We start from the raw sequence: 25,650 nt of genomic DNA, 5'->3' as shown, positions 1-25,650 counted from the left end.
TACTGGCGACCTCCAATAGGTAATACATATATATATATATATATATATATATATATATATATATATATATATATATATATATATATATATATATATATATATACTCAGACACATATATATATACCGACAGATCATGTTACCAGACAAGCAATGTGTTGGCACTGAAAGCTATGTATAGTGATTTCTATGGCAAATTAGTGGGATGGAAAAGTGCAGGTCTGTTGACTATGGACGTATATAAATTAATCACAAAAAACAATCTAACGGTCCCGAACATCTACTTTATTCCTAGGATTCATAAAGATGCGCTGCAACCTCCAGGACGCCCAATCATTTCGGGACAAACCAGCCTATTAGAGAATGCCTCACAGTATATTGACTAGTTTTCTACAGGACTTTGTCCAACAATTTCCGTCGTATATAAGAGACACGAGTGACTTAATTTCCAAACTACAAAATTTCAGGTGGAAAAAAGAATATTTACAGACAATCCTAGATGTAGTGTCCTTATGCACTAGCATAAACCACAAAGATGGAATACGGGCACTTCTACATTATTTTGGAAAAAACAAGACAACTCTGCCCCACACAGTATGATGTTAATCAATAGCGTCAGCTTTGGTTTAAATAACAATTTTTTTTGTTTGCTAAGACATTTTATCAGCAGATGTGTGGAGTTGCGATGGGGGCCAGCTTCTCCCCCAGCTATGCCTGTTTACATATGGGCAGGTGGGAGGAGCTGGTCCTGGGCATCGCACACAAAGAGGTCATGGAAAAGAATGTTAAGCTTCTTTTACGGTATATTGATGATTTGTTTATTGTTTTGGAGGGGTCCATGGTGGAAGCCACTGAATTTGTCACTTCCATTAATAGGAAACAACATCAACTTAAGCTTCACTTCAGTCATCAGTGATAAAAAGGTCCACTTCCTTGACGCTGAAATATTTCTAAAGAATAACAAACTAGAAACTAAAGTATACAGGAAAGAGACGGCAGGAAATTTGGTACTCCATTCTTCCAGTTTCCACCCAAGACATTTGGTAGAAAGCATCCCCTTCGGGGAAATGCTGTGGTTAAAAAGAGTTTGCAGCAACCCCGAAGACAGCCACTGCACAGCAGGAAAGCAAAAGAAGATTTTTATCTTGAGGCTGCTCAGCCAAAACTGTTGATATGGCTATTACCAAAAAGGTGTTCCTTAATAAAACCCAAAGATAAAGATTCAAGCCTTAAACGGGACACAATGAAACTGAGACTGATTCTAGCCTATAATGCACAAGAGAAAACGATCATAAAGATCATGCAATGCAATTGGCCCATTGTAAAGATCGACCCTATGATAGGTGGAAAGCTACCAGATAGATTGGGGATTACATATAGGAGGGCGCCATCAATGAGTATGAGGCTAGTTAAAAGTAGTCCTGAAACCACAGACCAACAAAATTGGCTAATGCAACGCAATGGATTTACCAAATGCAAAAGCTGCAAGGCATGTCAGTTTGGAGTAAATAAAAAAAACATACAAAACCCCTTTCAGTGAAAGAGAAATCAAAATAGCAAAGTCCTTAGACTGTAAAACTGACTATGCCATATACGTATTAGAATGCTCCTGCAATCTGAAATACGTGGGAAGTTCTAAGCTTCCAGCCAATAAAAGAATTTTACAACATATCAGGGCAATAAATAATCATGACCCATCATATCCAGTGGCAAGACATTTTCGAGAAACACATGACAATATCCTGAAACATTTTTCATATTACCTTATTGATGCAGTACCCATCAATAGAAGGGGAGGGGATAGAGAGGGAACCCTGAGAAAATTGGAGACTAGATAAATCCTGAACCTCGACAGCAAGTCCCAAGGAGACCTCAATACAACGGAGGATCTGTTTACTTGCCTCCAGTAATCAAATATATATATTTTTCTATAGGAGGCAACGCTTTAGCTCAACAGTCCTTCATGGTCCACTTACCTGTCTGTCGTCATCATGGGTGCTCATGGGCAACACAGATGAGCCCCAAAAGAGGATTCTAATGCGTATTTGAACAGTAATTATAGGAGGCTGCCGCACTAACCTGAACTATGACAATAGTGGTTTTTTAATAAATTTTAGGACACAAGTATAGTTAAAATATTATCTATAGATTATCACTGGTCATAGACCTGTGCAGTTTGTATTAACTGTTGCTTGCACAAGCACTTTAGTATTAAAGGTACTAGACATCAGTAAGGGGAGAGCAACATCTGAACCTGGAGCACGTATATAGAAGTGCCATTAGTACAGCAGGTACACTGCATTATGCAGTGATGCGTTATATTGAATTCCATATTTAAGGATGCTGCATTTTACAATATTTATTGTTGTTTTTAAAATCTTTTTAATGAATAACTATCTATTTATGTACTTATTTATGTATTTATTAATTAATATACTGCCGCTATCACTGACATTATGATCTTTTATCTTTTACTATGTTTATCAATTCTTATTTTCTTTTTTAATTCTTTATTGATATTATCACAGTTATAACCAAATCAAACTAGACAAAAAAATAAATTCCATATTTCATCCAAGACCCACCCCGCCTCCCCCTCCGCCCCCCACCCACCCATGGCTAAGTACATATAGTCTCAGTGTCAGATATTTACAGAAAGTTTACAAAAAAGGTGAAAAAGTAAAGAGCAGGATATTTGAAAGTCATTATTCCCCATTCAAAAAGAGCAAGTTCGTTATGGGAGCCCAAATAGCCAAACCTTTAGCATTCAATTTTCAGCCTTTTCTGGAATAAACGGCTTTTTCGAATCTATATATTGATAAAAATCTTTCAAGCCACTTTTGGCCTGTTGGAGGTATAGGATTGAGCCAATGCGTGGCTAGACATAACAAAAAACTGTAGAAGCGATAAATAAGAAAGACTGGTTTTGGTTTGAGGAGGAAGAGCCTCCTACCCCTAATACAATCAGTTGGGGAGTAAGATCAATTTCCCTGACCCACATATTTGTTAAAAAACCACTAACGCTTAGTTTCAGAGTGTCTAAGACGGAACATGTAGCAAACATATGGACACTGTCTGCTGCTGGATACTGGCAGCGCGGGCAGGTGGAGCCTGCTCCTCTACCCCATTTGGCAATCTGAGCAGGTGTAACATACAGACTGAACCACGTTTTAAAACACTGTAGTTGTAAATTAGTTGCCATAAAAGACGTCTGGGCCAGATAAAGTCAGTCTTTGATTTCTACGGGCTCAATCTCTAATAGATTTTGCCACCGATCTAAATGTTTAGTCAGGTCGTCAGGTAATAAGTCGATTAACATTTTACATAATACCCCTAAAGTGCTTGAGTCTTTAAATAATTCATCCATCAACCTCACCCTGGAAAAGCCGGAGGCTCCCCCCAGCTTTTGGCTTAAAAAATTTCTTATTTGGAGGTATTTAAAAAATTGTCGATTGTCTAGCCCAAACTTGTCCCTTATGGCATCAAACAATAACAGGTCAGGCCCGTTTGTAAGATCTCCAATTATTCGTATTTGTTTATGGTACCAGTGCCTCATATAACTATCATTAAAGGTATGTGGAAAACAATTATTCCTGTATAATGGAGTATAAGCATTAAAACGTTCAAACTTTTTACAGACCGAAGTCCAGACCTTCAAAGCACAGATTAGCGTTTTAAACTTAACCCGTTTAAAGTAGTTAAAGTTGATGTGTCGTAAAAGGCATCCCTTAGCCTCAGGTCCTAAAATCAACCCAAAAATGGACACAGAAGAGCCTATCCTCATTATATCATCTTTGTCATTAAGCAATATTCCCATTTTCTGTAACAGCACTGCCCAATGATATAATTGAAGATTGGGTACTGCCCACCCTCCTCTATCTCTAGGCAAAGTTAGAAGTTTTAATGCTCTGCGAGGGCGGCAGTTAGCCCAAATAAATTTGGAAAATAGTTGGTTCATTGTAATAAACCAGGCATTACAGATGAACAAGGGAATGGCCCTTAAAAAATATAAAATCTTTGGCAAAAAGATCATTTTAATAATATTGCATCTCCCCACCATCGTAAGCTATAAATTCTCTAGATGGGTAAATTCGGTTTTAAATGTAAGAATTAAAGGGTCTAAATTGTTTTCCATGATTTTAAAAACATCTGACACGATTTCTACACCCAGACAGACTGCTTTCTGAACCACTTGTTCGTCACTTATCTGAAGACCATTGCCGGTCAAGATCTGAGTTTTGTTCTGATTCAGTCGATAGCCAGATAGTTTCCCATAGAAGTTTGCTTCTTTCTCGATCTCAATTAAAGCATTCACGGGATTTGAGGTAATTATGGCAAGATCATCGGCAATTGTTAGCTTCAATCCTTCTAACCAGCGGATCTATATATAGCGCAAACAATAGGGGTGAGCAAGGACACCCTATGTATTTAAACAGGAAGAGGAACAATATTTATGATAGACTTGAAAGATAATTATCAGTACCAATCACCAATTGCACTTTGTCACTTTAAAAGATGCGGGAAAAAAAATCGGCGTTGTCATGTGATCAAGGTCCGGTTGGAACGAAAAGCGTTATGGTCGACATGAAATAAAAATAACATAATTAGTGCGCCGGGGAGGTGGCGGTCCCCGGGGCATGTGGGGGGGCTCAAGCCCCCCACACAGGTGTATATTTAAAAACATGAATGTCCCGGGGTGGCCGTCCCCGGGGCTTGGGGGGGTCTTGGATGCCCCTCACTCAATAAAAATAAGAAGCCCTGGGGGGTGGCAGTCACCAGGGCGCGGGGGCGTCCCTGGGCCCCCGCAATAACATTCTTGAATGCTCCCAGGACTTGGCCCACACGGGTGCTAAATAATAACAAAGCGCGGGAGCCTGCGCTTTGTTTTTTTATATTCGCGGCCGTATCCGCAGATCCTCCGCGCATCTCGCCGATTTCTTTTGGGCCCTGGGGTCAGGGTGTTTCTACCCTGCCCCTTTTCTTGCTTTACTCGTTTGTTTCCCTGGTTTCTTGTGCCTTGGTTCTACCGAGGCATAAGATGGCTGCCAACACTTCCTGGTTTGGAGTGTTGACAGCCAATTAGAATACAGCTCGTGCTCGGGAGGGTTCGCAGATGCTCCGTGCCTCTAAATATCAAAACATTTATTTTTGCTTTACTCTGCAACTACTGAACTGATTTACACCATTTAAAAAAAAGGATGCTTTCTGAAGCAAGCACTACCTTTTTGCCAAATTTGGTGTAATTCCGTTCAGCAGTTCCAGCTGTAGCCGTGTCTAAAGTTTCCTATGGGAAATTGATTTTCCGACCTCTATTTTTTTAATTTCTCAGGAACTACTGAATGGATTTACACTATTTAAAAACAGGTCTCTCACTGAACCAAGGGCTACTTTTTTTCCAAATTTGGTGTAATTCCGTTCAGCAGTTCGGGCTGTAGTCGTGTCTAAAGTTTTCTATGGGAATTAACATGGAGAAAACATGTTTTGGGACCCCCCCTTTTTTCTCGGCCCCCACTTGCCGAATCACCCCGAAACTTTCAAGATAGGAGCTGACTGGAGCACCCACAAGTTTTGAAAATTTCACGAAGATTCCTCAACTGGCGAAAACAAAAAACGATTTTCCTATGGAAACTAGGTCCTAACTATAACTACCTACTGGCGACCTCCAGTAGGTAATACATATATATATATATATATATATATATATATATATATATATATACTCAGACACATATATATATACCGACAGATCATGTTACCAGACAAGCAATGTGTTGGCACTGAAAGCTATGTATAGTGATTTCTATGGCAAATTAGTGGGATGGAAAAGTGCAGGTCTGTTGACTATGGACGTATATAAATTAATCACAAAAAACAATCTAACGGTCCCGAACATCTACTTTATTCCTAGGATTCATAAAGATGCGCTGCAACCTCCAGGACGCCCAATCATTTCGGGACAAACCAGCCTATTAGAGAATGCCTCACAGTATATTGACTAGTTTTCTACAGGACTTTGTCCAACAATTTCCGTCGTATATAAGAGACACGAGTGACTTAATTTCCAAACTACAAAATTTCAGGTGGAAAAAAGAATATTTACAGACAATCCTAGATGTAGTGTCCTTATACACTAGCATAAACCACAAAGATGGAATACGGGCACTTCTACATTATTTTGGAAAAAACAAGACAACTCTGCCCCACACAGTATGATGTTAATCAATAGCGTCATCTTTGGTTTAAATAACAATTTTTTTTGTTTGCTAAGACATTTTATCAGCAGATGTGTGGAGTTGCGATGGGGGCCAGCTTCTCCCCCAGCTATGCCTGTTTACATATGGGCAGGTGGGAGGAGCTGGTCCTGGGCATCGCACACAAAGAGGTCATGGAAAAGAATGTTAAGCTTCTTTTACGGTATATTGATGATTTGTTTATTGTTTTGGAGGGGTCCATGGTGGAAGCCACTGAATTTGTCACTTCCATTAATAGGAAACAACATCAACTTAAGCTTTACTTCAGTCATCAGTGATAAAAAGGTCCACTTCCTTGACGCTGAAATATTTCTAAAGAATAACAAACTAGAAACTAAAGTATACAGGAAAGAGACGGCAGGAAATTTGGTACTCCATTCTTCCAGTTTCCACCAAAGACATTTGGTAGAAAGCATCCCCTTCGGGGAAATGCTGTGGTTAAAAAGAGTTTGCAGCAACCCCGAAGACAGCCACTGCACAGCAGGAAAGCAAAAGAAGATTTTTATCTTGAGGCTGCTCAGCCAAAACTGTTGATATGGCTATTACCAAAAAGGTGTTCCTTAATAAGACCCAAAGATAAAGATTCAAGCCTTAAACGGGACACAATGAAACTGAGACTGATTCTAGCCTATAATGCACAAGAGAAAACGATCATAAAGATCATGCAATGCAATTGGCCCATTGTAAAGATCGACCCTATGATAGGTGGAAAGCTACCAGATAGATTGGGGATTACATATAGGAGGGCGCCATCAATGAGTATGAGGCTAGTTAAAAGTAGTCCTGAAACCACAGACCAACAAAATTGGCTAATGCAACGCAATGGATTTACCAAATGCAAAAGCTGCAAGGCATGTCAGTTTGGAGTAAATAAAAAAAACATACAAAACCCCTTTCAGTGAAAGAGAAATCAAAATAGCAAAGTCCTTAGACTGTAAAACTGACTATGCCATATACGTATTAGAATGCTCCTGCAATCTGAAATACGTGGGAAGTTCTAAGCTTCCAGCCAATAAAAGAATTTTACAACATATCAGGGCAATAAATAATCATGACCCATCATATCCAGTGGCAAGACATTTTCGAGAAACACATGACAATATCCTGAAACATTTTTCATATTACCTTATTGATGCAGTACCCATCAATAGAAGGGGAGGGGATAGAGAGGGAACCCTGAGAAAATTGGAGACTAGATAAATCCTGAACCTCGACAGCAAGTCCCAAGGAGACCTCAATACAACGGAGGATCTGTTTACTTGCCTCCAGTAATCAAATATATATATTTTTCTATAGGAGGCAACGCTTTAGCTCAACAGTCCTTCATGGTCCACTTACCTGTCTGTCGTCATCATGGGTGCTCATGGGCAACACAGATGAGCCCCAAAAGAGGATTCTAATGCGTATTTTACAGTAATTATAGGAGGCTGCCGCACTAACCTGAACTATGACAATAGTGGTTTTTTAATAAATTTTAGGACACAAGTATAGTTAAAATATTATCTATAGATTATCACTGGTCATAGACCTGTGCAGTTTGTATTAACTGTTGCTTGCACGAGCACTTTAGAATTAAAGGTACTAGACATCAGTAAGGGGAGAGCAACATCTGAACCTGGAGCACGTATATAGAAGTGCCATTAGTACAGCAGGTACACTGCATTATGCAGTGATGCGTTATATTGAATTCCATATTTAAGGATGCTGCATTTTACAATATTTATTGTTGTTTTTAAAATCTTTTTAATGAATAACTATCTATTTATGTACTTATTTATGTATTTATTAATTAATATACTGCCGCTATCACTGACATTATGATATTTTATCTTTTACTATGTTTATCAATTCTTATTTTCTTTTTTAATTCTTTATTGATATTATCACAGTTATAACCAAATCAAACTGGACAAAAAAATAAATTCCATATTTCATCCAAGACCCACCCCGCCTCCCCCTCCGCCCCCCACCCACCCATGGCTAAGTACATATAGTCTCAGTGTCAGATATTTACAGAAAGTTTACAAAAAAGGTGAAAAAGTAAAGAGCAGGATATTTGAAAGTCATTATTCCCCATTCAAAAAGAGCAAGTTTGTTATGGGAGCCCAAATAGCCAAACCTTTAGCATTCAGTTTTCAGCCTTTTCTGGAATAAACGGCTTTTTCGAATCTATATATTGATAAAAATCTTTCAAGCCACTTTTGGCCTGTTGGAGGTATAGGATTGAGCCAATGCGTGGCTAGACATAACAAAAAACTGTAGAAGCGATAAATAAGAAAGACTGGTTTTGGTTTGAGGAGGAAGAGCCTCCTACCCCTAATACAATCAGTTGGGGAGTAAGATCAATTTCCCTGCCCAACATATTTGTTAAAAAACCACTAACGCTTAGTTTCAGAGTGTCTAAGACGGAACATGTAGCAAACATATGGACACTGTCTGCTGCTGGATACTGGCAGCGCGGGCAGGTGGAGCCTGCTCCTCTACCCCATTTGGCAATCTGAGCAGGTGTAACATACAGACTGAACCACGTTTTAAAACACTGTAGTTGTAAATTAGTTGCCATAAAAGACGTCTGGGCCAGATAAAGTCAGTCTTTGATTTCTACGGGCTCAATCTCTAATAGATTTTGCCACCGATCTAAATGTTTAGTCAGGTCGTCAGGTAATAAGTCGATTAACATTTTACATAATACCCCTAAAGTGCTTGAGTCTTTAAATAATTCATCCATCAACCTCACCCTGGAAAAGCCGGAGGCTCCCCCCAGCTTTTGGTTTAAAAAATTTCTTATTTGGAGGTATTTAAAAAATTGTCGATTGTCTAGCCCAAACTTGTCCCTTATGGCATCAAACAATAACAGGTCAGGCCCGTTTGTAAGATCTCCAATTATTCGTATTTGTTTATGGTACCAGTGCCTCATATAACCATCATTAAAGGTATGTGGAAAACAATTATTCCTGTATAATGGAGTATAAGCATTAAAACGTTCAAACTTTTTACGGACCGAAGTCCAGACCTTAAAAGCACAGATTAGCGTTTTAAACTTAACCCGTTTAAAGTAGTTAAAGTTGATGTGTCGTAAAAGGCATCCCTTAGCCTCAGGTCCTAAAATCAACCCAAAAATGGACACAGAAGAGCCTATCCTCATTATATCATCTTTGTCATTAAGCAATATTCCCATTTTCTGTAACAGCACTGCCCAATGATATAATTGAAGATTGGGTACTGCCCACCCTCCTCTATCTCTAGGCAAAGTTAGAAGTTTTAATGCTCTGCGAGGGCGGCAGTTAGCCCAAATAAATTTGGAAAATAGTTGGTTCATTGTAATAAACCAGGCATTACAGATGAACAAGGGAATGGCCCTTAAAAAATATAAAATCTTTGGCAAAAAGATCATTTTAATAATATTGCATCTCCCCACCATCGTAAGCTATAAATTCTCTAGATGGGTAAATTCGGTTTTAAATGTAAGAATTAAAGGGTCTAAATTGTTTTCCATGATTTTAGAAACATCTGACACGATTTCTACACCCAGACAGACTGCTTTCTGAACCACTTGTTCGTCACTTATCTGAAGACCATTGCCGGTCAAGATCTGAGTTTTGTTCTGATTCAGTCGATAGCCAGATAGTTTCCCATAGAAGTTTGCTTCTTTCTCGATCTTAATTAAAGCATTCACGGGATTTGAGGTAATTATGGCAAGATCATCGGCAATTGTTAGCTTCAATCCTTCTAACCAGCGGATCTATATATAGCGCAAACAATAGGGGTGAGCAAGGACACCCTATGTATTTAAACAGGAAGAGGAACAATATTTATGATAGACTTGAAAGATAATTATCAGTACCAATCACCAATTGCACTTTGTCACTTTAAAAGATGCGGGGAAAAAAATCGGCGTTGTCATGTGATCAAGGTCCGGTTGGAACGAAAAGCGTTATGGTCGACATGAAATAAAAAGGAAATTTATGCACGTATTTGTGGTCTGCGCCTGCTTCAATCAAGAGGAAAGGCTGTATTAAAAGTGGTGAAAGAGGATATATATATATATTACCCTGAAAATTGCTTCGAGAAATGTGCTCGTAACAAGCTGCTGGGGAGTGCGGCCTTGCCTGCGGGCAACTTTGGAGCTTGATGTTTGTGCGGCGGCCCGGCCGTAAAGGATCGCACCACCCCATATCCAAGGGGGCCATGAAGGACCAGCAGCAGGGGATCAATGTTTTCACCCGTTCCTTCGGGTCCATCCAGGGCATCACAACAGTTAAATCATTGTAGGGTACACGAACTACCTTTCCCATAAGACATTGCAAGGATTCACCTAATGCAAAGCTCACCTGAGGGCGGTTAATCACAAAGGTGTGGGTGTGTCTACTGCAACAATCTCATGTCGAGCCTCTGAAGAGGGCGGAAGCCCAGAAACGCGTCAGGCTCTACTATCGTTGACACGAGAGCTGTAATCACAGAAGGACGGAGTGTTGACTTTACCCTGAAAATTGCTTCAAGAAATGTGCTCGTAACAAGCTGCTGGGGAGTGCGGCCTTGCCTGCGGTCAACTTTGGAGCTTGATGTTTGTGCAGCGGCCCGGCCGTAAAGTATCGCACCACCCCATATCCAAGGGGGCCATGAAGGACCAGCAGCAGGGGATCAATGTTTTCACCCGTTCCTTCGGGTCCATCCAGGGCATCACAACAGTTAAATCATTGTAGGGGACACGAACTACCTTTCCCATAAGACATTGCAAGGATTCACCTAATGCAAAGCTCACCTGAGGGCGGTTAATCACAAAGGTGTGGGCGTGTCTACTGCAACAATCTCATGTTGAGCCTCTGAAGAGGGCGGAAGCCCAGAAACGCGTCAGGCTCTACTCTCGTTGACACGAGAGCTGTAATCACAGAAGGACGGAGTGTTGACTTTACCCTGAAAATTGCTTCGAGAAATGTGCTCGTAACAAGCTGCTGGGGAGTGCGGCCTTGCCTGCGGGCAACTTTGGAGCTTGATATATATATATATATATATATTATTATTTTTTAGCCCAGCGATCAATCCGAAATTGCAGAATGAATCACGCGGCACACCACAAGGACAGCACAATAGTATTATTGTGCAAAACAACGACGCGTTTCGGCGAAGCACAATAAAACTATTGTGCTGACCTAGTGGTGTGCCGCGTGATTCATTCTGCAATTTTGGATTGATCGCTGGGCTAAATAAATAAGCGGGTGTCATTGCCGCTGCTGGCACCAACATCGAGAGGAGGAGGAAAGGCGTCTATGACAAGTTGTTCATCATATATATATATATATATATATATATATATATCCCAGTGGTGATTATCACATGGTAGTTAAATGTGGACTACATTTCCATGGAAAACTTCTTTTTTGGGTTTGCTAATAACTTTACTGCAGTTTGACGAATGTTTATAAACTTTTCAATAAAGAAATGTCATCACAACTGGTCTGTATAGAGCTATTATCTTGATTGCTGTCATGATCTGTGAATCCTTTTCAATAAAAATAATTCAAGTAAATTAAAAGCCTAATCTACCTCAGCTCCTTCCTTCCTGGAAGGTTTTGGGGTGGTCCATCTATCAAAAAATGATAATAGAGTGATTTCCTGCTTTTTTTTAAAACCCCAGGTGGATGAGCACGTATTTTAATTTTTTGGAAAGGGAGGCATGCAGACGCTTTTCCTGAGCCTTCATGAAGTGCCACTGACCCTATCCCCTAGGGTTGGTAATTTCATAATGGTGAGGGGGTGTGCAGCCCCCCTCCCCAAGCCTCAAAGAGGACCCAGGAACCCCATCCCCTGGGCCCAAACATAAATATTAAGGGGAGGGGTACTGGCCTCCCTCCATGAGCTGATGATTGACCCCAGAGAACCCATCCCCTGGTTCCCAATACATTGCATAGTCCCAGGGACCCCATCCTATGGGACACTGTAGTTCCCTGCCCAGGAGAGTGTGGACCCACCCCGTAAAATAATTTTCCCACTTTGACAGGATTAAAGTAATGGAACCGGCTCCCACCACAACCCAGTATGGTGTTGGCTGGGGAGCTGGCAGGGGCAGCAGGGGCCCTGGAGCCAGGGCCAGACTGGGATCGCAAAACAGCACTGACAATTAGGTCCGACCGCCCCCGGGGGGAGGGCTGCTTCTGCTTGTGGGAACAGCGCTGCTCCGTGCACTTTTGTTAGTGGGAGACGATTTTGCAGCACTGCTGCAAAACCGCCCCCCACTAACTAAAAAAGGCCCCCCATCGGCCCAAAACCGTCCCCTACCCTTTCAGCCCACCAGGGAAATGCTCGGTGCCCACTAAAGCCATTGTGGCCCTGCTTGGCGCCCCTAATTTGAAACTTAATATTGGCACCCAAGGTGGGCACCTGGGTAGGAGAGCTGGCAGGGTTTGCAGGGGGCTTGGGGCTCCCCCTGTGGCACCCACATAAAAAATGATATGGGGTGCCCCATGGAGGTACTGGGGCACCCCAGCTATTTAACAGAAAAAGTTTTGCCAGCTCCTGTCTAGCCCATGGGGCCGCTTGCAGTGGGCCAGCAGGGCATTAGGTGCCCAGGTGCTCCCACCATTGCCCTTAATGAAAATTAAAGATGTGAGTGTCCCGGTAGGCACTAAAACAGTAAAATAAAAAAGCAGCAGCCACTCATTTATTATTCAATGCTCCAGAATGGAGCCCAACTAAATGCCCTCCTTGGGCTTTTAATTTACATTTTGCTATCCTGCTGGATGCACTTTGGTTAAAGTTGGGGAGGCTGCAGGGAGTGCTGCAGCACCCCCAGTTACATAAAAAAAGCTATATATTTCCTGGGTCAATAAATCCATGACCACAGGAGAGTTTACCAGATTTTTTCAAAGCACTCCTAGCTAGAACTCTACTAAGTAAGTAAGATTTTATTACTATATCTATCTATCTGAAATCCCTGCAGCTGGTGGTTTTCCAAGTGCTTCATTGATCATTTTTTCCCTCAGTACTCAGTACCTAGGACTCGCTCTGTACTCCCATGGTAGTACCGCATTGCTAGATATCTATATAGTTTGATGCTTAATTTTTCTCAAATGGTTGATTGGATTTTCATCAAATCACAGAGAGTGCTCTTTCGGGGTAAAGATCAATCTTTCTGCCAATCTTGGTGTAATTCCATCTAGCTGTTTTGGCTGTAGCACTGTCCTAAGTTCCTAAGGGAATTTGCAAGGGGAAAACGTGTTTGAGGATCACTGGCCCCTTCTTCTCGGCTCATGGTTGGCAGATCCCACCAAAACTTTCCAGCAATGAGCTGAGGTGGATTAACCTTTCTTTGGGAAAGTTTCAATTAAATTAAGTTAATTTAGCTTCATTCTTAATACACCTTTTTTCATTTTTAGTACATAATGAATGCATTTAAAGATTTTACATAGGTGGGATTTTTAAAAATAAATCTTGAAAAAATAATGTTCATTTAATTTGAAATATTTCATATATCTTCCAGTGGTTGAGATCTCCCTATGGTTTCATGTAGGGAAAAGTACAAATGTCTATTAAACTTGCAAAAATATAAAAATATTGCTTTGTTAAATATGTGAAACACAAATGTGTTTAGGTTAAATATTAAGTTTCATTTTTTGTAAATATTTATTTTAAATGCAGAGCAAAAACGTTACAGCATTAATAACTTAATTTACATTGAATTATTCTAAATATATTAAAATTATTTTTCTGAAATTTAGATCACAACCACTTAAAGTAATCACACATTTAATACTAAATAATACACTTACATTTGTGAGAATATCACCATAGGAAGGATGGGAGACTTGGAGCTGAAGATTTGCAAACACAGATTTGTGAATTGCTTATTGTGCAAGTAGTAGTACAGTAGTACTACTTTACATGCTACCAAAAGCAGTTTGTGAATCAAGCCCAACAAGTCTGGTTCTGATTTTTCAAGGAGGCTGGCCCTCTTGAACCTCAGCCCGGAAGCACAAACATCATTCAAGTACAATGGAACATACCACCCTTATGCTCTCTGGTATCCCAGCATACTGGCTAGGTGCCCACTATTCATACCCGTGCAAAAACAACAGTTGATGGCCAGAATGCAGAACAATGTCATACATTCACCCCAGTACAGCGACCTGGGCCTAAATCCATTGTTTTTTTGCTCACCATGCCGTTCCAGTTTGAACCCAGCCATATGCAAATCAGTCTTGACCCTGTGCCTCATGGGAACAGTCCAGCCCGAACTGCCAAGCCAAGTCCTCCCTGGACTGGAACCAAGCATCCTAGGACCGGTTTCGGAGTTTCACCCCTCTTCAGCCAGGATAGCTTGATTCCAGTGACATGGAAAGCACGGGACCCACGTCTGGGCATACCCTTCTCACTCGGGGTGACAAATGCAAAAACAACAGTTGATGGCCAGAATGCAGAACAATGTCATACATTCACTCCAGTACAAAGATCTGGGCCTAAATCCATCGTTTTTTTGCTCGCCATGCCGTTCCAGTTTGAACCCAGCCATATGCAAATCAGTCTTGACCCTGTGCCTCATGGGAACAGTCCAGCCCGAACTGCCAAGCCAGGTCCTCCCTGGACTGGAAACAAGCATCCTAGGACCGGTTTTGGGGTTTCACCCCTCTTCAGCCAGGAAGCTTGATTCCAGTGGCATGGAAAGCACAAGACCTACGTCTGGGCATACCCTTCCCACTCGGGGTGACAAATGCAAAAACAACAGTTGATGGACAGAATGCAGAACAATGTCATACATTCACCCCAGTACAGAGATCTGGGTATAAATCCATAGTTTTTTTGCTCACCATGCCGTTCCAGTTTGAACCCAGCCATATGCAAATCAGTCTTGACCCTGTGCCTCATGGGAACAGTCCAGCTTGAACTGCCATGCCAGGTCCTCCCTGGACTGGAAACAAGCATCCTAGGACTGGTTTTGGGGTTTCACCCCTCTTCAGCCAGGATAGTTTGATTCCAGTGGTATGGAAAGCACGGGACCCACGTCTGGGCATACCCTTCCCACTCGGGGTGACAAATGCAAAGTCAACAGTTGATGGACAGAATGCAGAACAATGTCATACATTCACCCCAGTACAGAGATCTGGGACTACATCCATCGTTTTTTTGCTCACCATGCAGTTCCAGTTTGAACCCAGCCATATGCAAATCATTCTTGACCCTGTGCCTCATGGGAACAGTCCAGCCCGGACTGCCAAGCCAGGTCCTCCCTGGACTGGAGACAAGCATCCTAGGACCGGTTTCGGGGTTTCACCCCTCTTCAGCCAGGATAGCTTGATTCCAGTGGCATGGAAAGCACGGGACCCACGTCTGGGCATACCCTTCCCACTCGGGGTGACAAATGCAAAGTCAACAGTTGATGGACAGAATGCAGAACAATGTCATACATTCACCCCATTACAGAGATCTGGGCCTAAATCCATCGTTTTTTTGCTCACCATGCCGTTCCAGTTTGAACCCAGCCATATGCAAATCATTCTTGACCCTGAGCCTCATGGGAATAGTCCAGCCCGAACTGCCAAGCCATGTCCTCCCTGGCCTGGAAACAAGCATCCTAGGACCTGTTTCGGAGTTTCACCCCTCTTCAGCCAGGATAGCTTGATTCCAGTGGCATGGAAAACACGGAACCCACGTCTGGGCATACCCTTCCCACTCAGGGTGACAAATGCAAAAACAACAGTTGATGGACAGAATGCAGAACAATGTCATACATTCACCCCAGTACAGAGATCTGGGCCTAAATCCATCGTTTTTTTGATCACCACGCCGTTCCAGTTCGAACCCAGCCATATGCAAATCAGTCTTGACCCTGTGCCTCATGGGAACAGTCTAGCCCGAACTGCCAAGCCAGGTTCTCCCTGGACTGTAAACAAGCATCCTAGGACCGGTTTCAGGGTTTCACCCCTCTTCAGCCAGGATAGCTTGATTCCAGTGGCATGGAAAGCACGGGACCCACGTCTGGGCATACCCTTCCCACTAGGGGTGACAAATGCAAAAACAACAGTTGATGGACAGAATGCAGAACAATGTCATACATTCATCCCAGTACAGAGATCTGGGCCTAATCCATTGTTTTTTTGCTCACCATGCCGTTCCAGTTTGAACCCAGCCATATGTAAATCAGTCTTGACCCTGTGCCTCAAGGAAACAGTCCAGCCCGAACTGCCAAACCAGGTTCTCCCTGGACTGGAAACAAGCATCCTAGGACCGGTTTCGGGGTTTCACCCCTCTTCAGCCAGGATTACTTGATTCCAGCGGCATGGAAAGCACGGGACCCACGTGGGTCCTGGGCTCACTGTGCCACTGGAATCAAGCTATCCTGGCTGAAGAGGGGTGAAACCCCGAAACCGTCCCTAGGATGCTTGTTTCTGGTCCAGGGAGGACCTGGCTTGGCAGTTTGGGCTGGACTGTTCCCATGAGGCACAGGGTCAAGACTGATTTGCATATGGCCTGGTCTAAACTGGGGTGGCATGGTGAGCAAAAGAATGATGGATTTAATCCAGATCTCTTGCCTGGGGATGAATGTTTTGATTTGTTCTGCATTCCGTCCATCAAGTGTGTGTCTTTTGCTTTCTCACCCTAAGTGTGCCAGATATGCCCAGACGTGGGTCCTGGGCGCACTGTGCCAATGGAATCAAGCTATCCTGGCTGAAGAGGGTGAAACCCCGAAACCGGTCGTAGGATGCTTGTTTCCGGTCCAGGAAGGACCTGGCTTGGCAGTTCGGGCTGGACTGTTCCCATGAGGCACAGGGTCAAGACTGATTTGCATATGGCCAGGTCTAAACTGGGGTGGCATGGTGATCAAATGAATGATGGATATAACCCAGATCTCTTGACTAGGGGTGAATGTTTTGATTTGTTCTGCATTCCGTCCATCAATTGTGTGACTTTTGCTTTCTCGCCCTAAGTGCGCCAGGTATGCCCAGACGTGGGTCCTGGGCTCACTGTGCCACTGGAATCAAGCTATCCTGGCTGAAGAGGGGTGAAACCCCAAAACCAGTCCTAGGATGCTTGTTTCCGGTCCAGGGAGGACCTGGCTTGGCAGTTCGGGCTGGACTGTTCCCATGAGGCACAGGGTCAAGATTGATTTGCATATGGCCAGGTCTAAACTGGGGTGGCATTGTGAGCAAAAGAATGATGGATTTAACCCAGATCGCTTGACTGGGGGTGAATGTTTTGATTTGTTCTGCATTCTGTCCATCAATTGTGTGTCTTTTACCATTCATACCCGTAACACACAAGAATGTCTATTTCAGCACACTGTTCTGGTTTAGATGACATCCAGATGTCAGGGTGTTGAACTGCTTTCCAAGGGATGTCATAGTCATAAAATGTGATCATCAGAATCAGTAGGAAGAGGAGGTTGAGTCTGCTGTGTCTAGAAAAAGAGGGAGGGAAAGGCCAAAAAAGTAATGCCTAAATGGGTCAGGTTCCCACTACACAAATCTGTTTGTATGAGAATCCAGCAGCAGTAGCGTAGGAGGATATCAGAGTTATAGCCTTTGCACATCAGGGCATTTTCCTCCTATCCTTCAGTTAAAAAGGTCTCATGCACCTTGAAAGAGGGAGACTGCTGAATTTGCAGACTACCCCACTACACAAAGTATCCAAACACACACCTCCCTGATTCCATTTTGCAAGCCATACAATCACAGAAGATTCAAAATGAATTCCTGTAACAATATAGGTGTATGGGTGCACAACATGCACACCATGCTCAACCCTCAGCAAACATGCAGAGCAAACATGCATCCTCCACTCAGGTCCTACATTCATGAAGTAAATAACCCAGTTGAGGGAGACTATCCAGACCACTGACCATAGGAGGCTAGTAAGCAATTCTTCCTGAAAGTGACAGGCAAAAAGGGCCGGTCCTTCCAATTATAATCTGTTGCTGCCACCACTTCCAGTCCTTTTTGCCTGCTGAGAAGATAGAAGTCATTCTTAAAAGGAGGGGTGCACTTAGTATGCCCTCTGACCTCATATACATGCTCTGGGGTACCAGCTTTTACAAAAGAAGTGCACCACACACATGGCTGTTGAGTGCCTGGGGATAAAAGTCAAAAACAAGGAAAGTTAAAGGAGGGATGCACACTTTTCAGAGATATAAGTGGGATTTCATAACCCAACAATTAACCAGGTCTTCAGTTCCAACAAATGAAAGAATGCGACCAATTTGCTTTAAAAAAAGATTGCACAAAAATCTCGGTTGAAGATTGGCAGACTATTTATCACAATGTACATTGTACCATAGTACGTTTGAACTCTGGAAACTCTACAGAGCATTCACGGGAACATTCTAATGAATTTGCACACTGTGAGTGTGAGCCTGTCAAGATGTTTTACTCTGTTGTCCCAAATTATCACCTTTTGAATTGATAAGTTTATTAGAAAAGCAAAAGGACAATACATGCGTCTGAAAAATAGATTGGCACTGCCAGGTTGCCCGGTGGACCTGAAACCCTGTTCAACATTTTTGGGTGTGGCATTCTTAGACCGTTTTCTTCTACTAAAATTATATATACATTTGGCAAACAGCTAGCTCTAGGACCAGAAAGCTTACTTTTTGTTATTTGGTGGAAATCCGCGGAGTAGTTTTAGAGATATAAACTGAAACCCAATTTTGTAATTTAGGAGTGGGGACCCTCTGCGGATCCTCCGCGAGTGGATCCATGGCTCTATGTGCCACAGTAGGGCCCTAATTGGCTGGAAGCTACCTGAGAGAAAAGTTGCGGCCAACAATTTATGTGGTGGGAAATGATCCCTGGGGCTGAAAAAAAGCACGGGAATCAGATGAAGGGGTCAGGGTAGAGGTACCCTTACTCTATGGATGTGTTATTAATGTGAGGAAAGCATGTTTAATGGGCAGTAAAATGCCCAAAAATGTTTTTTACATCACTCGCAAGATCTGCGAAGTCGTCACGGGATTCAGCGCGACCCCCCCATGTGTAAATCTGCAAACCTCACCGCAAAGGTGTACAGTGGGCCACACTGAACGTTGTGGACGATTCGCAGAGTTGCAAACAAAACAACTGAATTAGGATTCTTTGCAGGAAGCATGGAAATGGTTAAAGAAAAACTGACTATTTAGAAGTGGTATAACAAAAAGGAAAGATGAAAGCAATCCTGTTATTTGTTAACTAGAGCAGCATAAGCAGCAGCACATGGTAAGGGGTAGCCATTTAACCTGCTTTTCTACTGAGAGAGGAGATGGTTTGCAGGAGTTCTGACTGGAGATTTGGAATGAAAGCAGATGTTACTAGAAATAGAAATAAAACTGAGAGAACAGCAAAGAGCTTCTACAGGTATGTTAATTAGGTTGTAGTATATAACAGTATATTTAAATAAAACTTTGTGAGTGTTTGTAAACTGAAAGAAAATGTGTACCTTTTAGAGACTATGCTATTAGAGAATATACTAGAGGGGAAAATAGAAGGGAGCTTAGATGAGAACATTAACTAAAAATACAGTGAGCAGGAAAGGAGAAAGAGAAAGTGGTATGCTGAAAGTATAGTAATTTTACTAAGCCAGTATGAATGAATGTGTTTGAAGTTAGATTTGGGTGTTTGCTTACAGTATGTAATTTAATAGTATGTAATTTGCACATTCTCACACAGTCAGGCTGGCACTTACATAGCCAGTTACACACCCACAAAAGCACTTATGTACCCACCACTCATATAGCCAGACAGTGACTGTCACACAACCATAAAACCGTTCACACACCGATTTACTCACATGTACGTCCACGTTTGAGTACTAGTTCACCCATAGGGCCTGGGAGGACATGCACATAATGTGCACCACAAGAAGAGTTTAAAGAGGACTACTTCATCACTCTTAAAAAGGGAGAACCATAATTGTAGTTGACCTCAGAATCAGGGACCCAAATGGTAGTGGGTTTCAGAAGGAGGAAGAGGAGTGAAGAAATGAGTGGGTAAATTCTCCAGAGGATAGAGGGGATTCTCCAGAGACAAACTTCTCTATTGTATATGGCACAGGAAGTACTGTCACCTCCCAAACATGGTCCCCTGAGGACCTCAAGGACAGAGAGTCTGAATGGGACCTGAGGCCACTGCTGGGCCAGAAGTGTGCAGAAGAGAGAAAAGGTGAGGTTAAGAGAACATTGAAGGAGAAAAGGGTCTTGCTGGCTGGAGTGTTAAGGAGATGCACTTGAAGGCAAATAGCTGTTAGAGTCTAGCAAAAAAGGAATGAGCACCACTACTGTGTCCAGTGCAGGAGAAAGAGACTTGGTGCCTGATTTTAAGGAAGGGTTTGATATAGACAGGTTATTTCTGGTAAAAGAAGTAGCTATAGTAGTACAGAAGATCTCTTACGAGGATGTTGCATAGCAGTTTCGAGGCCAGCAGCCCTTTCTGCACGTGCATGTTTGCAATGCTGTAGCTTGAGGTCAGTTTAAAAGCAGCCTTGTGTTGCAGGACTGCTTTTAAAATGCAAATTGTGCCCAAACTCAACTTGCTGGTTGGGGCACTTAAAAATTGATAAACTTGAATGTTTGGACATATAAGGTCCCAGGGGTGGGGGGGCAGGTATTTATCAGGACAACCCTTATAAAATGAGTTTTATATGCCCTGGGTTAAGTGAACTTGCCCATTTCACTCCCCACATTGCGATAAAGTGCTTCACAAAATAGCCTTTTGTGGTCAGAGCACTGTGGAGTGAGGATGTGCAATATTTCTACCTATTCAGAACACCTAAAGTATCCCCTAGGTGTTCCAGAGGTGTGGGTCCTGTAGATATAGGCAGGGCCCTTATAAAAGATGTTTTATAAGCCCTTGTGTTGGAAAAAATTACCCAAGTCATTTTACCCATTGCAAATCCCCTACCACATATGTTAACATGGTAAGAGGTTACTACCTAATAATTCCCTCTAGGAGAATCATAAAAATGCCATTCAAAGACTTCCTAGAATGGTATTTATCAATCCAACAATATGTTATTGTTGAACTTCTTCTTAAGTGTTCAGACAAAAAGTTATAATACTTTCTTGTCTGTAAGCCAAAATTCAGTCTTCCAGTGGTCTGTCATGATTAGGCAGAGTTAAGTGGATTAGCCAGGCTCCTTTGATGAGGTGATAAATAGCCCCTGGGGTGAGCCAGCTCTTCTGGGTGTGCCGGGTTCTGCTACATGGGAATGCCAGAGCAAGGGGAGGGGTCATAAACTGTATTCTTCAATGGAAGGAGGAGACAGGCAGGAAGAAGTCAGTTTCAATTTACACCTCGCCTCTTTCAACCTAGCCAGATGGTGGGATTAAGGAAGGAATGAGCAGAAGCAAGGGGCAGAGACTATGGAGATTAACCATCCTGCAGGTGTGTTTAGCCAGCTCTTCTCTCCCTGCTAGAAAATCAGCCATTATAGGTTTTGGAGAAATGGTGCTCTCTGGGAGAATATATTACCACACTTTGGATGATGTGGTCATCCCCTGGGGTGTTGCCCTGCACCTGACTGGACCGGAGTGCCCTCCTGCTTGACCCAGAGAACTTGAAATAAATATCTGAGAGGGGCAGAGCCTCTCAGATCTGCTGCTTGAAAGTTAGGAGAGAAGAAGGGTCCATGCTTAGGAGTTTGATTGGCACCAACCGTGACCTGTACTCTGAAGATTGAGCATGCAGAACAATCTGGACTACAGCCCTGTGGACCTAACTTGCTTCAAAAGGACTAAAGCATGGGCTCCCTGAAAGCTACAGGTTAACAGAGCTCACCTGGAAGAACACCACCAACAATCCTAAGCCAGGAGTACTACCAGTGAATTTGTAAGGGTTTGTCCAAGCAGATTGTAGGAACTGAAGTCCTAAACCTTCAAGGATCATCTGGACACTTTGGGACCCTTTGGGGAACTTCAGGAAGAAGTTTCAGAAGTTTGGAGCAACTCTGGAAAAAAGCTCCATAAGTGGCCCACTCGACCTGGCCAGCCAAGTCGGTGACCATCAACTGCGAGCCAGCCTGCCATCTAGGTTTGTCCTCGCTGAAAAGCTCCGGAGGTATGACTTTCATAGTTTGACTGGCAGTAAGCTGAAACCCAAGCTGGCGACCCTCACCAGATCCAGCCTGGTGAAGAGCATTGAGGAACCCAGCAAGAAAAAGCTCCATAAAAGGTTTAAAGTACGAACTTAGGAAAGGTGACTGGGACCAGCCGTGCAAGCCAAGCCCCCCACCTTCAACTGTGAGCTGGCCTTGATCCCTGGGTTGTACCGCTGGAACGCTCAGGAGGTCGGACTTCCACAATTTTGACTGAGAGCTCATCTCAAGGCAAGCTAGCGAACCCTCACCGATTCCGGACTGACTGAGAGCTTCGAGGGACCCGGGAAGAAAAGCTCCAGAAAAGTTTCTAAGTCAGAAGGTAAAACCTTTGACCGAGACCTACCGCGAGGGGTAGTCGCGCAGGGCTCCATCGCGGCGGGCCTGAAACTTTGACTTTGACCCGGTCTAGCTAGACCAAATGTCCCAATAGACGTTATAGGTTTCTATGTGCTATGTAGTGCTAATTCCTCTAAAAAAATATATATCTACGGTTCCCTACATTGGATTTTTTTTTGTTTTGGTGTAATTTTAAAGATACAAATATTTCCTATTTTTATAAATTGGTGTTGGATTTTTATTGTGTGTTGTGTCTTAATTATTTACTGAATTGGTGTTTTGTAATGCTTTACATACCTGTCTTTGAAGCGTTAAGCATGGGAAGTTTTTACTGAGCCCTATGTTGTGTCAGTGGCCTTATTGCCAGTGGTAGATATACATTTACCACTACCAATAACCCACTTTCCAACACACGTACACAGTGACACACCCACGAACTTACTAACGTGGACACACACAAAAACCTTTCCACACAGCAATCCAGACACTCACACAGCCAGCCAAAGATTATTGCACCCAATAACTTACCCAGGCACACACGGATGTGCACACTGAGAGAGTCAGAGACTTAGCAATGCATAGACTAACACAGCAATGGACCAGTATGGTAACCCACCAAGCCAAACATTAATGCATCCAAAAACACACCGATGCACACTGTGGGACACACACAGATACACCCAGAGACTTCCCAATACAGGCACTGACACACCCAGGGACTTACCAATGCAGACAGTGACACACTCAAGCATGCAGAAATGCAGACAATGACATAGCCATTCAAAAACACTAATGCATCCAATAAGACACTGAGGCACACACTGACGCACACACTGAGACACCCAGGGACTTACCAATGCGGACACTGACATACCCAGCATACAGTAATGCAGACACTGACACAGCCAGCCAAATACTAATGCATCCAATAACACAACGAGGCACACACTGGTGCACACACTGATACACCCAGAGACTTACCAATGCAGACACAGACACATCCAGGCAAACAGGAATGCAGACACTGGCACAGCCATCCAAACACCAGTGCATCCAATAACACACCGAGGCACACATTGACGCACACAATGATACACCCAGAGACTTACCAAATCAGACACTGAAACCCCAGGCATAGAGGAATGCAGACACTGACACAGCCATCCAAATACTAATGCATCGAATAACACACTGAGGCACACACTGACGCACTCACTGACACACACAAAGGCTTGCCAATGCAGACACTGACACACCCAGGCATACATCAATGCAGACACTGACACAGCCATTCAAACACCAATGCATACAATAAGACACCCAGGTACACTGATGCACACACTGAAACACCCAGAGAGTTACCAATGCAGACAGGGACACACCCAGGCGTACAGCAATGCAGACACTGAGACAGCCAGCTAAACACCAATGCATCCAATAAGACACCCAGGCACAAATGTCCACACACACTGAGACACCCACAAACTCACCAATGCAGACACTGATACACCCAGCCATATCCAAACTTCAGGCCGACCGCGATGGAGGGCAGGTCAGCTATGACACTCATGCATGTCTAGCTGAAAATGTACCTTGGATGGAGCAAAACATCGAAGTCAAGAGCACAATGCATCTGTTCTGAATTATGCAGTGGATTCCAGCATTGCTGTCGAGCACCGTAGAGATGCAGGCAATGCTTTGTCATCGAGCCACGCAGAGCGTCATCACCGGACTCTGCAGGAGAAAGAACTGATGTTGTCAAACAACCTCTGTGTCGGCGTCAAAGGGCAATACATCGGTTCTGATCATCGAAAAGGTGCCGTTTTTGTAGCAAAACAGCTGCAGATCCGACTTCTGAGGCCTAGGACTAGAGGGTGCACCAAAAGCAAGGGTAGGACTCACAGATGGCAGACTCCAGAAGCACCAGCAGGATTGCAGGAAGTCTTTTGCAGACTTCAGAAAGCCCTTGGAGTAACTCTGGGTTAAAGAGAGATGGGGACAGTCCTTGTCTGCAGCAGGGCAGAGATCAGCAGGCAGCAGGATGGCTCAGCAAAGCAGAGAAGCAGTTCCTCAGAACAGTCAGTCAAGGCAAAGTGGCAATCCTTACAGCACAGAAGTCTTTACTCCAGCAGAGTTCTTCCCAGGTACAGTACTCATTTGGTAGGGTCAGAGCCTCAGTACTTATACCCAAATTTGCCTTTGAAGCGGGGGTGACTTCAAACAAAGCAACTCCTTGAAGTGCACAGGTCTCCTTTCATCCCAGCCCTGTCTGCCAGGCTATCTGTGGGTGTATAGTCATTCCTTTGTCTGGGGGCAGGATACAGCCTATTCAGATTTTAGCTCCCTTTCCCCCTTCCTTCAGGCTATCAGAATGCAGATGAATGCAGATGAGTCCTCTGTCAAACCCACCTTTCCCGTGTCTGTGGCTGCCTGAAGGGAATGCACAAAGTAAAGCTATCACCTTGCCCAGAGGTGTATTTGAGACAGGTTGCAGGCACACAGAGCTACGTTAAAGCAGAGAAATGTCCACTTTCTAAAAGTGCAATATCTAAAATAGCAATCTTTAAATGCAGCTTTACCATTAAAGAGAAATTATGATTACTATTCCAAAGATATAAACATGATTTAGATACTTCTTTCTAATCAGGAATTAAAAGTGTTTTAAGGAATTACCAATGCTAGCCTATGAGAGGAGTAGGCCTCACAGTAGTGAAAAAAGCGAATTTAGGTGTTTCTCATTACCAGGGCATACAAAACTGAAGGTACATTTCCTATTGATTAGTTACGCAGCACCAAGCCCATATGCCTACAAAGGGCCTACCTTAGGGGTGACCGATATGTAATAAAATTGGAGTTAAAGGCTTGGCAAGTGGTTTTAAATGGCAAGTCGAAGTGGCAGTAAACTGCAAACACAGGCCCTGCAAAGACAGGCCTGAGACAAGTTTGAAAGAATAGTTGTGAAACATTTAGTTTACAGGCCCTGGTTATATGATATACCATTTTACAAGGGACT

Source organism: Triturus cristatus, chromosome 8 (assembly GCF_964204655.1).
Source record: "Triturus cristatus chromosome 8, aTriCri1.1, whole genome shotgun sequence".
NCBI classification, from domain to species: domain Eukaryota; kingdom Metazoa; phylum Chordata; class Amphibia; order Caudata; family Salamandridae; genus Triturus; species Triturus cristatus.
Note: the sequence above shows the minus strand (reverse complement) of the source record.